At 42.4% G+C, this 14667-nt stretch overlaps 1 long non-coding RNA gene across 3 annotated transcripts in view; it reads left to right on the top strand.

The window, feature by feature from the left end:
- The window catches only part of LOC306647997, a 94480-nt gene that overhangs the window by 31896 nt on the left and 47917 nt on the right, over window positions 1–14667 (top strand). For 2 of the 3 annotated variants that reach the window (XR_013760234.1, XR_013760235.1), the window contains one exon: window positions 5674–5810. The exons of the other annotated variant lie outside the window; for it this stretch is intronic. This is a non-coding gene — a long non-coding RNA (uncharacterized lncRNA). The remainder of the gene's footprint in view (window positions 1–5673; window positions 5811–14667) is intronic. 3 annotated transcript variants of the gene reach the window in all.

Below are 14667 nucleotides of genomic sequence, written 5' to 3'. Positions count from 1 at the left end.
TAGCAAGACCCTGCATCAAAATAAAATAAAAAGAACTGGGGATGTAGCTCGGTGTTAAAGTGTCCCTGTGTTAAATCCCTAGTACCGCAAAAATTAAATTAAGTAAAAATAAAGATGACGAAACAGGCAGAGTGTTGTGACTCACACTTAAAATCCTAGGGATTTGGGAGACTGAGGCAGTGAGGCCCAGAGGGATGGGAAGGGAAGGCAAAAGGACAGACTGTCAGCGTAAGTAGTAAATGATTCGTCACAGTGGGAAGGTGGGTGCTGAATCAAGAGGAGACGAAGGGCTGATACCTCCAGAGCCCTTCCCCCACCTCCAACCTGTTGTCAAGGTTACCTACCTCCAGGGATTTGTTCCTCACTACCGGGAGTTGTGGAGTTGTTAATAATGCCCCCAGCTCCTCTCCCTTCCTTGTCTGTACCCTTGGGGCTTCATTCCTGCTCTTGAATCACTAAACCTTTTGGCCCACCTTTTGGTCCCTAGTCACTGTAGGCGGGTTGGGGAGGAGAGGCCATGAGAACAAAGGAATCTAAAATGTATAAAAGGGGCAAGACACCCCCACTTCCTCAGACACCCAACTCTGGAGCCTATTCTCTTTGGCGAAGGCTATCTCTGTTCTATCCTTTAAATAAAACTTGCTTGCTATTCTTGCATAGGCGTTTCTCGGGTGTTCAATCTTCACATCAGGGAAAGGGGACTCAGCCGGGATTCTCATCACCAGTATCAGCAGGAGGATCCCAAGTTCAAGACCAACTTCAGCAATTTAATGAAGCCCTAAGCAATTTAGTGAGACACTGTCTCAAGGTAAAAAAAAAATTAAAAGAACTGGGGATGTGGCCTGAGTTCAATCCCCAGTATCAAACACAAAAACAGGGGGGCTGGGGAGATAGCTCAGTCGGTAGAGTGCTTGCCTTGTAAGCACAAGGCCCTGGGTTCGATCCCCAGCAAACCCCCGCCCCAAAGGAAAAAAAAAAAAAACAAAAACAGAAGCATAGGGAGATTCTGGAATGTTCCACAGAGCTGATGAGTCAGTAGGAATGGGCATTTGAACCCAAGCTGTCTGACTCTGCTGAGTGTTCTTGCATGCTAGGACATAACAATAACAAGCCTTTATGTGTAAACAGCCTCCCCTTTTGCCCTTGTGCAAAAGTAGGCAAAAAGAGACAATGTGTCCTTAAACTCAATCCCCTAATGCTTGGATCCTATTTGCCTTGGGGATGTTGCTCAAAATATACCAGCACATGAAATCTTGCTGGGCCCCCCAACCAATCTGATAAACAGACTCAAGATGCCCCCTGGCCAGCAGTGTCGAGGTCAGTGTCTTCCTGGGTGCTGTGTTGGTGCAATCACACAAAGGGCTTGAAAATAAGAAACAGGAGTGCAACTGTGCTTCACCTGCGCACTAGTTTTAATAAAGGGTGTTAGCACTTGGCATGCTGAGTTCTTTAAAGGAGAACCAAGTTCTCCCTGACCTTCTTCCTCCCTCTTGCCTTTCACTCCTGTTTCTCCCCTGAAGCACTGGCAGGGACTCTCTCTCTGAAGTTCCTTAGTCTGCTTAAAGATGAATCCTGAAGAAGGAACTCTGGGGCGTGCACCCTATCCCATAATCCCAGCAGTTTAGGAGGCTGAGGCAGGAGGATTATGAATTGAAAGCCAGCCTCAGCAATTTAGCGAGAGGCCCTAAGTAGTTTATCAAGACCCTATCTCAAAATAAAATACGAAAAAAGGACTGGGGATGTTACTCAGTGGTTAAGCGCCCCCTAGGTTCAATCCCCCAAAAGAGAAAGAAACTCCATTGTTTCTTTCCAACCTCAGGCACCTGGGAAGATTAACTCACCGGCGAGGAGACACAGACTTCTCACAGACTTGTCACCTATTCTTCTGATGAACTGCTTTGTGACAAATTTCATTACCAGAGAGACTATCTGCATATCTTCTGTTAATCTGTCTGCTGCCAGCTTATTTCATAGTCTCCAGTATGGAATTGCTGCTGAAAGCCTGATCCTTGTCCTGAGGCCAATCCAATAATGGGGACATTTTTTTTTTTTTTTTGGTACTGGGGATTAAACCCAGGGGTGCTTGTTTACTGGGCCCATATCCCAGCCTTTTTTGTATTTTATTTTGAGACAGGGTCTCGCTAAACTGCGTAGGGCCTCACTAAATTGCCATCTTTGAACTCAGGATCCTCCTGCCTCAGTCTCTCAATTTGCTGAGACTGCAGGTGTGCACCACCACACCTGGCAAGGACACAGTTTTGAGAAAAAGGAGAAAGAAGTTATATTGCTTTGCTAGGAAAGGAGACCAAGAGGACTCCTGTCCCAGAGGATGTCAGGGGGAACAGGGGTTTTTTAAAGAGGTGATTCAACCACTATTATGTTCAGACTTTGGGGATGGGCACCAGCAGATCTCAGAAATGACTGCCTCCCAAATTAACAAGTGAATAGAACTCCAGACAGAGAACACGTGGGATGTAGCCTTTGAGTCACCTCTTCAGAAGCTGCCTTTCCTGCTGATGAGCAGAATCCCAGCCTTTGGGACAGGAGTCTCCTGTGTTTTTCCTTTGCTAGCAAAGCAATAAAACCTTCTTTATCTTTTTACTCAAACCTGTATCCTCATTATTGGATTGGCACTGGGGACAAGGATGGAGCTTTTAGTAACAGCTGCACATCTGGAGAGGAGCTTCCGCACAGAGTGTGCAGCTACTGTAGAGCTCTGGTGTGAAAGGGTTTGAAGCACAACTCAGAGGCCTGCATGCCTGGATCTGGGTCAGAGAAGGAAAGAGGACAAGGGATTGAGGGGTGGGCAGAGGCCAGAGCCTGTGGCCTGGGTGGGCCTGGAAGGATGTCGGATTTTATTTTACATGTGAGAGGAGTCATTAGAAGGTAAATGGATTCCCCAAATCACAGAGCTGTAAGGGCCTCAGTGAACTTGTCATCAAACTTCCTGGAGGGGTGAAGGAAAAAAATATAGTTTAGGGCTGGGGATATAGCTCAGTTGGTAGAGTGCTTGCCTCCCAAGCACAAGGCCCTGGGTTCAAATCCCCAGCACTGCAAAAAAAAAAAAAAAGTTTGAAGATCTTAGTTGACTTTTTTTTTTTTTTTTTTTTTTTTTTTGGTACTGGGGATTAAAGCCTGGGGGGCTTTACCTCTGAACTACATTCCCAGTACCTTTTTATTTTTTATCTGGAGACAGTCTTGCTGAATCTCCGAAGGTCTTAATAAGTTGCTGAGGCTGGTCTTGAACTTGGATTCCTCCTGCTTCAGCCTCCCAAATTGCTGGGATTACAGGCATGTGCCACTGTGCCCAGCTAGTTGGCTTTATTTTCTTATTTTTCATTTTCTGTGGTGCTGGGGAGTGATCCCAGGGCCCTGTGCACGTTACACAAGGGCTGAACCACTGAGCTACACCCTCAACCCGGTTTTATGTTTGATTCTAGAATTGGGCAACAGATTAATATCAGATTAATAAGTTTTCGGTAGGACTGAGCAAAAGAATTTGGTTTTATGGACAGAGAAGGGCTGCAGAAAGTGGAAAAAAAAGAACAAAAGGCAGATTGGTTATTTCAAAGTTACTTTCCCTTGTACAGCAGGGGCAGGGAGGCAGAACAGTAGGAAAATTGTTAATATCAGGTTATTTCAGGTACTTTTGGTATAAGGATTGAAGAAGAGAGAACTTCATTATCATTCCAAATGAAACTGACCTGTTTGGGAAATTTGGCCATAAATTCCCATAATCCTGATTTCTCAGAAGGTCAGATAGCTTAGTTTCAGTTTTGGTGATGTGGAACCTTAGCATGAGTGACTATTTTTTATTTTTTATTTATTTGTTTATTTATTTATTTATTTTGAGCTAGGACTGTTGGGGTCTAATGCAGGAGATTAGTCCAGAACAATGGCCTCCTATACTTTGTATTTAACAGGGCAAAGAGAGCTGGGAGTGGAGTTCCTGTATGTGGGCGAAGCCACCAGCGGGGGCTGAGGCTCCAGGTGCCCAGGGGCATGTCCTGCAATTAGGTTTAACGCCTGGCTGGTTACGGATGCCTTCAGAACACAATAGCAAAACAAAAGGCGTTTGCTTCGTGGAATGCTGTTCTAAGCCACCTGGGTCAGTGGAATCTACAACAAACATCATATGGGTGCCTGAGGTGTGCAGGGCCTTCTATAAAGATGGTCAGGGGTGCGAGGTTGGGGCCACTGTGACCAAGCTTGAAAGTCACCATTGGTGACAAGATGTCAGAAGATGCAGAGAGTATGCATGAGGAAGGGGACGGGTTGGAACTGCTGTGGCATGGAAGACATGCTACCCACGCATACATGTATTTATTGCTTTTCTGGAAACTCCCTGCCTGCTTAAGGCCACACAAGGATTATACACCGAGCACTTAGAACAGTAGGTGTTCAGCCCATGGCCTACTGTAACTGGACTCCTTGGTTCAGGTGGTCCAAACAGACCCGGCTCTGCCACCCACCCCAATATGCCAATCAAAGAGAAGAGCACAAAAGGAGCTTACATCGACACTGGGAAGAACAGATCTAGGGGTACAAATGACCAAAGATATGTCTTCAAGGAACTGATGGAAACTTTGAGGTTTCATAGAAAAGCAGAACAAAAGCAAGGATTGGGGATTTGTATGAATGGAGGATTTGTAGAGCTGGTAGAGTTAGTCATCTTGGTCAGACTCTGGTCTGGCTGATCATTATCTCAGGACTGGTTCTGTGAAGCTCTGGGAAGGTCGTCATCATTGCTTGAGGGGTGACTGGGTCCCCACGCTGAGATGACTGCTCCTGTTTGCGGGAGGCAGCCTTGATTTGGTCAGGGGGTAATCATTGCTGCTTAGGGACTCACCACATCATGGCACCTGTTCCAGCAGTTGGTTGTAGGTGATTTTAGCTTTTCAAACAGGCCAGCAGTTCCTGGAATATAAGGGAGCTGCTGAAGAAAGTGGCTCAGATGGAAAAATGGTTGGAAATGGAGTCAGTTGGGTCAGTAACTCCGTCCTCTTTCAGAACCTCTACATGAATGACCTCATTTAGCCCTACAAACGATTCTATGAAGGCAGCATTATACCCATGCTACAGATGAAGAGACTAAGGCTTGGGGAGGTTGAGTAACTTGTCCGGAGTCCCTAGCACTAGACAGGGACAGAACCAGCAGGTCTGCAATCTCAAAGACCTCCCTGTAGAACCAGAGGGACGGAGGCTTCCTGGGCTCCTCTATAACCCTCCCACACCCAGGCTAGTTCGGGGATGGTTCTGGACTAATAATTTTGCCTTCCTGACCTGAAGATCTCTAGGACAAGAGGGTAGAAATGACTCTTCTATCCTCCAGGATTGCAGGACACAGAGAGTGAAGCAGATCTTTGTTTTACTGGATCACAGTTTCTTGGTTGTCCTTTGAAAGAATGGAAGAAACAATCTGCACTTTGTTTTATAAAACTCCTGTGTGCACAAGAAGACCAGCCTGGCCAAGAGGCATCTTCTCCCTTTAGCGGCCCTGAGTCTGGGAATTAAACGGGGCTAGGGCTGGTCCTTACTGTAAGGTCCTGCCTGTCCTGTCCTCTTGATCTTACAGCCCCATGGTTCTTTCTCTTACAACCTAATCCAGAACCACAGGTTTACCAAGGCCATGTATAGGCAAGGATCACTCGTCTCCTCTTTTTTCCTCCCTAGGACTCTTGTGTCTTTTCTGCTGTCAGGGACCCTGCCCACCCATAGACCATCTCCAGCAGTGAACTGGGGCAGAGGCAAGAAGGACATGGAAGAGGAAATCAGTCATCGGATATGGGGGAGGGAGGTCTGGGTGACCCGTAAGGACCCCCCTCCCTGAGATGCCAGCACACTTGGACTGAGAGCTTCAGGGTGGGGAGGACTCACAGGAAGTCCCATCTCCACCCTTCCTCTCCACTTCCTAGTAAAAAATAACTTGAAGTTTCCGGACATATGTGCATCCTGTTGGGAGGCCAGGGAATTAGCCAGATGGTGCAGAATATCAGCCAGGGTTCCCTTTGTTTTGCAACAGGGGAAAAAATGTTCCTGCCTCTCTCTGCCTCCCCTCCCCCTTTTCCCTATCCATCACCTCTGACCTCATTTCATTCAGCATTCCTGGGAGAGGTTGTACTGGAATCCCAGTTTTTCCTAAGTGTGGAAAGCACACCATTGATGATATGTGAGATGATTTTCAATGGTAAACAACTAGACTGAAGAAATCATAACAGTTTTACATTTATTTTTTTCAGTTCTCTTCTGTTTTGGTGATGAATAGTGGGCTTCTAGTTATTATAGCAATAAGTGGTTTCCCTTATAATTATTTTTAACTTTATTTATTTTGGTACCAAGAATTAAATCCAGGGGCACTGGACCGTTAAGCCACATTCCTAGCCCAATTTTTTATTTTATTTAGAGACAGGGTCTCAATGAGTGGCTTAGCACCTCGCTTTTGCTGTGACTGACTTTGAACTCGCCTCAGCTTCTCAAGCCGCTGGGGTTACAGGCATGTGCCATTGTGCGAGGCTAATTTTTTTTTTTTTTTTTTGAGACAGGGTCTCTCTAAATTGCTTAGGGCTTTGCTAAACTGCCGAGGCTAGCTTTGAACTTGTGATCCTCCTGCCTCAGCCTCCTGAGTCTCTGGGATTATAGGCCTGCAGCCACCACGACTGATGTGACCCCAATCATGAAGGGGGATGTTAACGACTCAAGTGTGGGAAATATTCATCTTCATTGGTGCCAACAAGGACTAAGTAGCCTGTCTCTTATGAGGAGCTAGGCTAATAGCGGCGACTCTTGGAAAAGTCACGTGTAGAGATCCAAAGGCTGGCTCCAGGCTGGCCAAATAACTGGCACAAGAGTCTGCCTGATCCTGTTGGGTAGCTGGGTGAACCTCCTCTGCCAGTGGACGGAGTTCCCCATTCCTGCAACAGCCCGTCTCAGTCTTTCACCCTCCTGCCAGCTTTGGTGCTTAGACATGCAGACAGAGTGTAATGGGAGACTATCCCAGGTCTCACACACGCACTCCCTTACTCATCAAATATTGAGCCCTTCTGCATCAGACACCTCCACTGCTTGCAGGCTCAGCTGCTTCCGGGCTCCTTCGCCTGTGGCGCCACCTGCTGTTCTCATGGCGACAGTGCAGCCTGCGACCGCGCCGAACCAATGCTCTTCACCAGCGAGGGTGAGAATCCCGGGTAAACCCGCCGACACGCAGGTCTTCAGGGGACAGTGGCAAAGTCAAATTGCAATGCAAGAGAAAATGCAGTATATGATGAACACAACAAGGATGTTGCGGATGGGAGGGACTTCGGAGGAAAAGTTGATAAGCAGTAGCCACACTTTTTTCTTTGACTTAAAAGCTTACAACAGGCATTTCCAGGCAACCAGGGGCGCCTGCTTCTGCTTCTGTCCCTACCGCTTTGCAGGATGTGGAGAGAGCTGCTGAGGCTGAGCGTGGGGAGGCCTGCATCCGAAGCTCAATAAAATCTGATTGGGACATGCACTCTTTCCGCTGCTTCGAGTGGGCAGATGGCGACTTCCCTTTTCTCCCCTAGATCACATGTGGGGAAATTGCTCCCCAAAGCTCTTTCCTAACAGCGTCCAGAAATGACGCCAGAACACCCCTGTGTCTAGAACAACTTCCTCATGTTATCCTCCCCGGGCCTGCCCCCTCCCACCTCGTAGCTTTCCAGCCCCCAACCCACTTACCTAGTGGATCTATTAGCAAAGGGCGGATATGTTTTGCAGCTGGAGGCCAGGAAGCGAGGCCTAGGAGCACAGGACATTTGTACCTCAGCGGGTCTCTAGTTTTGGTGTACCGAAATTAAAGGGGTGTGTGTGTGTGTGAAATTAGCTTGCTCAGGACTCAGGACCCTAGTCGATTCGTGCTCAGTGGGTTTGAGGTAGATTCTGGGCTTGTGTATCTGATGCACACAGAATCGCAGATACCCCAGGTGATTCTGCCAGAATGTTTGTTAAGGATTGAGAAGTATCCCCCTGGCTACGGAGACCCTCCTCCTCCAGCCTCCTTTCAGGTGCAGTGGAAAAATAATAGTCTTTGTGAACTTAGGACTCACTGTGGGCTAGATTTTCTGTGCTCCACACTGTACAAAAAAATCTCAGCTCATGCTTACTGAAACTCTTTGAGGGGGCACCATTTTTATGTGCAATTAAAGAAAACAGAGATTAAAGTTTAAGAAGTTACTTTACTTTCCCAAAGACAGTGAATGGCAGGGACAGGATTTGAATTTGGTTCAATCTGATTTCAAAGCATATGCTCTTTTTCTCTAACTCCTTCCCAATACAATGACTCTCTTTGCTCAAGTGAAATAGAAATGGATGATGTATTATTATTTGGCCATAATGATTTTAAATTTATTCTAAAAAATAAGCAATACATGGGCTGGGGAGATAGCTCAGTCGGTAGAGTGCTCACCTTGCAAGCCCAAGGCTCTGGGTTCAATCCCCAGCACCAAAAAAAAAAAAAAAAAAAAGCAATACAGAGTTGGACACCATGGAAAACACCTGAAACTCCAGCTTCTCGGGAGGCTGAGGCAGGAGAATCTCTGATTTGAGAGTGTCCTGGGCAACTTAGTGAAACCCAGCCTCAAAAAAAAAAAAGAAAAAGAGGTGGGAATGTAGCTCGGTGGTACACTGTTTGTGCAAGGTCCTGGGTTCAATTCCCAGAATTGACCCCCCCAAATAAAAGGCAATATAGTTTATAATTTGCATAAATATTAAAATATATTCAGTACTGTTGCACAGCAATATAGACACAATCGTTTTTGTGTTACTGTGGTTTTAACCCAGGGGTGCTCTACCACTAAGCTGTACCCCCTGCAGACTGAACTCAGTGCCACTCAACTATTGAGCCACATCCACAGCCCTATTTTTTATTTTATTTGGAGACAGGTCTCAGTGAGTGGCTTAGCACCTTGCTTTTGCTGAGTCTGGCTTTGAACTCACAATCCTTCTGTTTCAGCCTCCTGAACCACTGGGATTAGAGGTGTACACCATTGTGCCTGGCTCCCCTAGCCCATTTTAATTTTTATTTTGAGAAGATTGTTGAGAATGAGCTTATGTCATAGCATAGACCAAACATGTTCATGTCTTTCTACAATTTCAGAATTTATTGAGCAATAATAAATTCACAGGTTATACCACTTTCAGTGGTGACTGCTTACCGAATACTTGGGGGTCACTTGGTAGTCATAAACTGGGCGATCCTAAATTCTTTTTTAAATTTCTTTCTTAAAATTTTAAAATTTGTTCTAATTCATTATACATGACAGTAGAATGCATTTTGACACATTGGACACAAATGGAGCATAACTTCTTCCTCTGGCTGAACATGGTGCAGAGTCACACTAGTAGTGTCATCGTAGATGTATATAGGGTAACAATGTCCATCTCATTCCACCATCATTCCCATCCCCACACTTGAAGGTTTCTTCATTCTCCCCCTTCCACCCATTATGGATTAGCATCTGCTTATCAGAGGAAAATTTGGCCTTTGGGTTTGGCTTATCTCACTTAGCATGATACTCTGCAACTCCATCCATTTGCCTACAAATGCCATAATTTCATTCTTCTTTAAGGCTTAGTAGTATTCCATTGTGTATATGTACCACATTTTCTTTATCTGTTCATCTGTTGAAGGGCACTTAGGTTGGTTCCACAGCTTAGCTATTGTGAATTGAGCTGCTTTAAACATTGATGTGGAACTACAGTGACTGTAGTATGCTGATTTTAAGTCCTTTGGGTATATACTGAGGAGTGGGATAGCTAAGTCAAATGGTGGTTCCATTCCAAGTTTTCTAAGGAATCCCCATACTGCTTTCCAGAGTGGTTGCACCAAGTTTCAGTCCCATTGGCAATGTGTGAGTGTATCCTTTCTCCCACATCCTCGCCAACACTTATTGTTGCTTGTATTGATAATTGTCATTCTGCCTGGAGTGAGGAGAAATCTTAGAGTAGTTTTGATCTGCATTTTTCCTCTAATCACTAGAGATTATGAGCATTTTTCATATGTTTGTTGATCGATTGTATTTCTTCTGTGAAGTGTCTGTTCAGTTCTTTAGCCCATTTATTGATTGGTTCATTTTTTTTTTTTTTTTTTTTTTTTTGCGGTGCTGGGGATCGAACCCAGGGCCTTGTGCTTGCAAGGCGAGCACTCTACCAACTGAGCTATCTCCCCAGCCCATTTGGGTTTTTTTTTTTTTGGTGTTAAGTTTTTTTCAGTTTTTGCATATCCTGGGGATTAGTACTCTATCTACTGTGTGTATGGTAAAGATTTTCTCCCATTCTGTAGACTCTATCTTCGCATTACTGATTGTTCCCTTTGCTGAGAAGAAGCTTTTTAGTTCAAATCCATCCCATTTATTGATTCTCGATTTTACTTCTTGCACTTTTAGGAGTCTTGTTAAGGAAGTCAGTTCCTAAGCTGACATTGCAGAGATTTGTCCTAGTTTTTCTATTAGGCATAAGGTCTCTGTTCTAGTGCCTAAGTTTTTGACGTATTTTGAATTGATTTTTGTGCAGGTTGAGAGATAGAGGTTTAATTTCATTTTGCTACATACGGATATCCAGTTTTCCCAGCACCATTTGTTAAAGAGGCTATCTTTTCTCCAATGTATGTTTTTGGCACCTTTGTCTAGTATGATATAACTGTATTTATTTGGGTTTGTCTCTGTGTCTTCTATCCTGTACCATTGATCTACATGTTTATTTTGGCGCCAATACCATGCTATTTTGGTCACTATTTCTTTGTAGAATAGTTTAAGGGTCTGATATTGTGATGCCTCCTGCTTTACTGTTCTTGCTAAGGATTGTTTTGGCTATTCTGGATCTTTTTTTTTTTTTTTTTTCAAATGAATTTCGTGATTGCTTTTTCTAGTTCTGTGAAGGATACCATTGGCATTTTCATAGGAATTGCGTTAAATCTGTATAACAGTTTTGGTAGTATGGCCATTTTGACAATGTTAAGTTCATGAGAGATCTGTCCATCTTCTTAGGGCTTCTTCAATTTCTTTCTTCAGTGTTCTGTAGTTTTCATTGTAGAAGTCTTTCACCTCTTTTTTTTTAGGTTGATTCTCTAATTTTTTTTTTTTTTTTTTTTGAGGCTATTGAGAATGGGGTGGTTTTCCTAATTTCTCTTTCAGGGTATTCATTGCTGATGTATAGGAACACATTTGATTTATAGGTGTCGATTTTATATCCTGCTACTTTGCTGAATTAGTTCTTGAAGTTTTCTGGTGGAAATTTTTGGATCTTCTAATTTATAGGATCATGTCATCAACAAATAGTGATAGTTTGAGTTCTTCTTTTCCTTTTCGTATCCCTTTAATTTCTTTAATCTGTCTGATTGCTCTGGCTAGTGTTTTAAGGACAATGTTGAATAGAAGTGGTGAAAGAGGGCATCCCTGCCTTGTTCCAGTTTTTAGAGGGAATGCTTTCAGTTTTTCTCCATTTAGAATGATGTTGACCTTGGGCCTAGCATAAGATAGCTTTTATGATGTTGAGGTATGTTCCTACTATCCCTAGTTTTTCTAGTGTTTTGAACATGAAGAGGTGCTGTATTTTGTCAAATGCTTTTTCTGCATCTATTGAGATGATCATATGATTCTTGTCTTTTTTTTTTTTTTTTTTTTTTCGGTACTGGGAATTAGAACCCAGGGCCTTGTGCTTGTGAGGCAAGCACTCTACCAACTGAACTATATCCTCAGTCCCCCGATTCTTGTTTTTTTTAAGTCTATTGATGTGATGAATTATGTTTATTGATTTCTGTATGTTGAATCAACCTTGCATCCCTGGGATGAACGCCACTTGATCATGGTGCACTATCTTTTTAGTATATTATTGTATGTGATTTTCCAGAATTTTATTGAGAATATTTGAGTCTTCGTTCATGAGGGTATTGGTCTGAAGTTTTCTTTCTTTGATGTGTCTTTGTCTGGTTTTGGTATTGGGGTGATACTAGCCTCCTAGAATGAGTTTGGAAGGGTTCCCTCCTTTTCAATTCATGGAATAATTTGAGAGTATTGGTGTTAATTCTTCTTTGAAGGTCTTGTAGAACTTGGCTGAGAATCCATCTGCTCCTGAACTTTTCTTTGTTGGTAGACTTTTGAAGGCATCTTCTATCACATTGCTTGAAATTGATCTGTTAAATTGTGTATGTTCTCCTGATTCAGTTTGGGTAGTTCTTATGTCTCTAGAAATTTGTCAATGTCTTCGAGATCTTCTACTTTATTTGAGTATAAATTTTCAAAATAATTTCTAATTATCTTCTGTATTTCAGTAATTCCATTGTGATATTTCCTTTTTCATCACACATTTTAGTAATTTGAGTTTTCTCTGTCTTTTTCTTCATTAGTGTAGCTAAGGGTTTTTTCAATTTTATTTATTTTTTTAAGGAAGCAACTTTTTGTGTTGTCAACTTTTTGAATTTTTTCTTTTGTTTCAATTTCATTGATTTTAGCTCTGGTTTTAATTATTTCTTTTCTTCTACTGCTTTTGGTGTTGATTTGTTCTTTTCCTAGCGCTTTGAGATGTAATGGTAAGTCATTTATTTGTTGACTTTTTATTCTTTTAATGAATGAGCTCAATGCAATGAACTTTCCTCTTAGCACTGCCTTCCTAGTATCGTAGAGATTTTGATATGTTGTATTGGTGTGCTCATTTACCTTCAAGTATTTTTTAATTTCCTCCCTGATTTCTTCTGCTAGCCATTCATCATTCAATAGCATGTTATTTAGAATCCAGTTGTAGTAGCTTCATTGATTTCTAGTTTCATTTCATTATAATCTGATAGAATGTAGGGTAGTATTTCTGTTTTTTTTTGTATTTGCTAAGAGTTGCTTTGTTGCATAACTTATGGTCTATTTTAGAGTAGGATCCATGTGCTGCTGAGAAGAAAGTGAATTCACTTAATGTTTTTTTTTTGGTGCTGGGGAATCGAACCCAGGGCCTTGTGCTTACAAAGCAAGCACTCTACCGACTGAGCTATCTCCCCAGCCCCTCGCTTAATGGTTGATGAACTACTCTATATGTGTCCATTAAGTCTAAATTATTGATTGTATTATTTAGTTCCGTAGTCTTTGTTTAGTTTTTGTTTGGAAGATCTATTCAGTGGTGACAGAGGTGTGTTAAATTCACCCAATATTATTGGGTTGTGGACTATTTGATTCTTGAAATTGAGAAGGGTTTGTTTAATGTATGTAAATGCTCCATTGTTTGGGTTATACATATTTTTGATGGTTATGTCTTGTGGGTGTATGATTCCCTTAAGCAGTATGAAGTGTTCTTCTTTATCTCTCTGACTAACTTTGTTTTTTTTTTTTTTTTTGAGGTGGTGAGGATTTGAACCCAGGGCCTTGCAAGGCAAGCACTCTACCCAAATGAGTTATATCCCCAGCCCCCTAACTTTGATTTGAAGTCCACTTTATCCAACATGGGGAAGGAAACCCTGCTTATTTACGCAGTCCATGTGAGTGATGTTTCTTTCCCAACCTTTCACCTTCCATCTGTGGATATCTTTTCCTAGGAAGTGAGTCTCTTGAAGACAGCATATTGTTAGGTCTTTTTAAAAAAAATCTAATCTGCCAGTCTATGTTTTCTTTTGTGACGTGTGGGTACCCATTGAACTCAAGGGCACTTGACCACTGAACCATATCCCCAGCCCTATTTTGTATTTTATTTAGAGATAGGGTCTCACTAAGTTGCTAAGTCCCTCACTTTTGCTGGAGCTGGCTTTAAACTCACAATCCTCCTGCCTCTGCCTCCCAAGGCACTGGGATTATAAGCTTATGACACCTTGCCTGGCCAGTCTATATCTTTTGATTGATGAGTTTAGGCCATTAACATTATTATATAGATATATAGATATTATGTAGGGTTATTATAGAGATATGATTTGTATTCCTGGTCATTTTGGTTTGTTTTTGGTTTTTAACTTGTCTTAGTTTCTCCTTTGATTGACTTTTCCTTTAGTCTAGTTCCTCCCTTTGCTGGTTTTCATTTTTTTTTTTTTTTCATTTCCTTCTCCTGGAATATTTTAATGAGAATATTCTATAGTACAACCTTTCTAGTTGTGAATTCTTTTAACTTTGGTTTATCATAGAAGGCTTTTATTTCATCTTCAAATAAGAAGCTTAGTTTTGCTGGATATAAAATTCTTGGTTGGCATCCATTTTCTTTCAGAGTTTGGTATATTACTCCAGGACCTCCTGGCATTGAGGGTCTGGATTGAGAAATCAGCTGAGATCCAAATTGGCTTCTTTCTATATAGAATTTAAAATTCTATCCTTATTCTGTATGTTAGTCATTCTCATTTTAATGTGCCTTGGTGTGGGTCTGCTGTAATTTTGTACATTTAGTGTCCTATAAGCTTCTTGTAGATGATTTTCCATTTCATTCTTTAGATTTGGGAAATTTTCTGCTCTTTTGTCTTTGAAAAGATTGTGCATTCCTTTGGTTTGTATCTCCATGCCTTTGTCTATTCCTGTAAATCTTAAATTTGGTCTTCTCATGTTATCCTATAATTCTTGGAAGTTCTGTTCATGGCTTCTTTTCATCTTCTCTGTATGTTCAACTTTATTTTCAAGAGTGTATATTTTAGCCGGGCACGGGGGTGCATGCCTTAGTCCCAGCGGCTCAGGAGGCAGAGGCAGGAGGATTGTG

Source organism: Sciurus vulgaris (assembly GCF_902686455.1).
Source record: "Sciurus vulgaris genome assembly, chromosome: 17".
NCBI classification, from domain to species: domain Eukaryota; kingdom Metazoa; phylum Chordata; class Mammalia; order Rodentia; family Sciuridae; genus Sciurus; species Sciurus vulgaris.
This window is presented reverse-complemented; position numbering and strand designations above follow the sequence as displayed.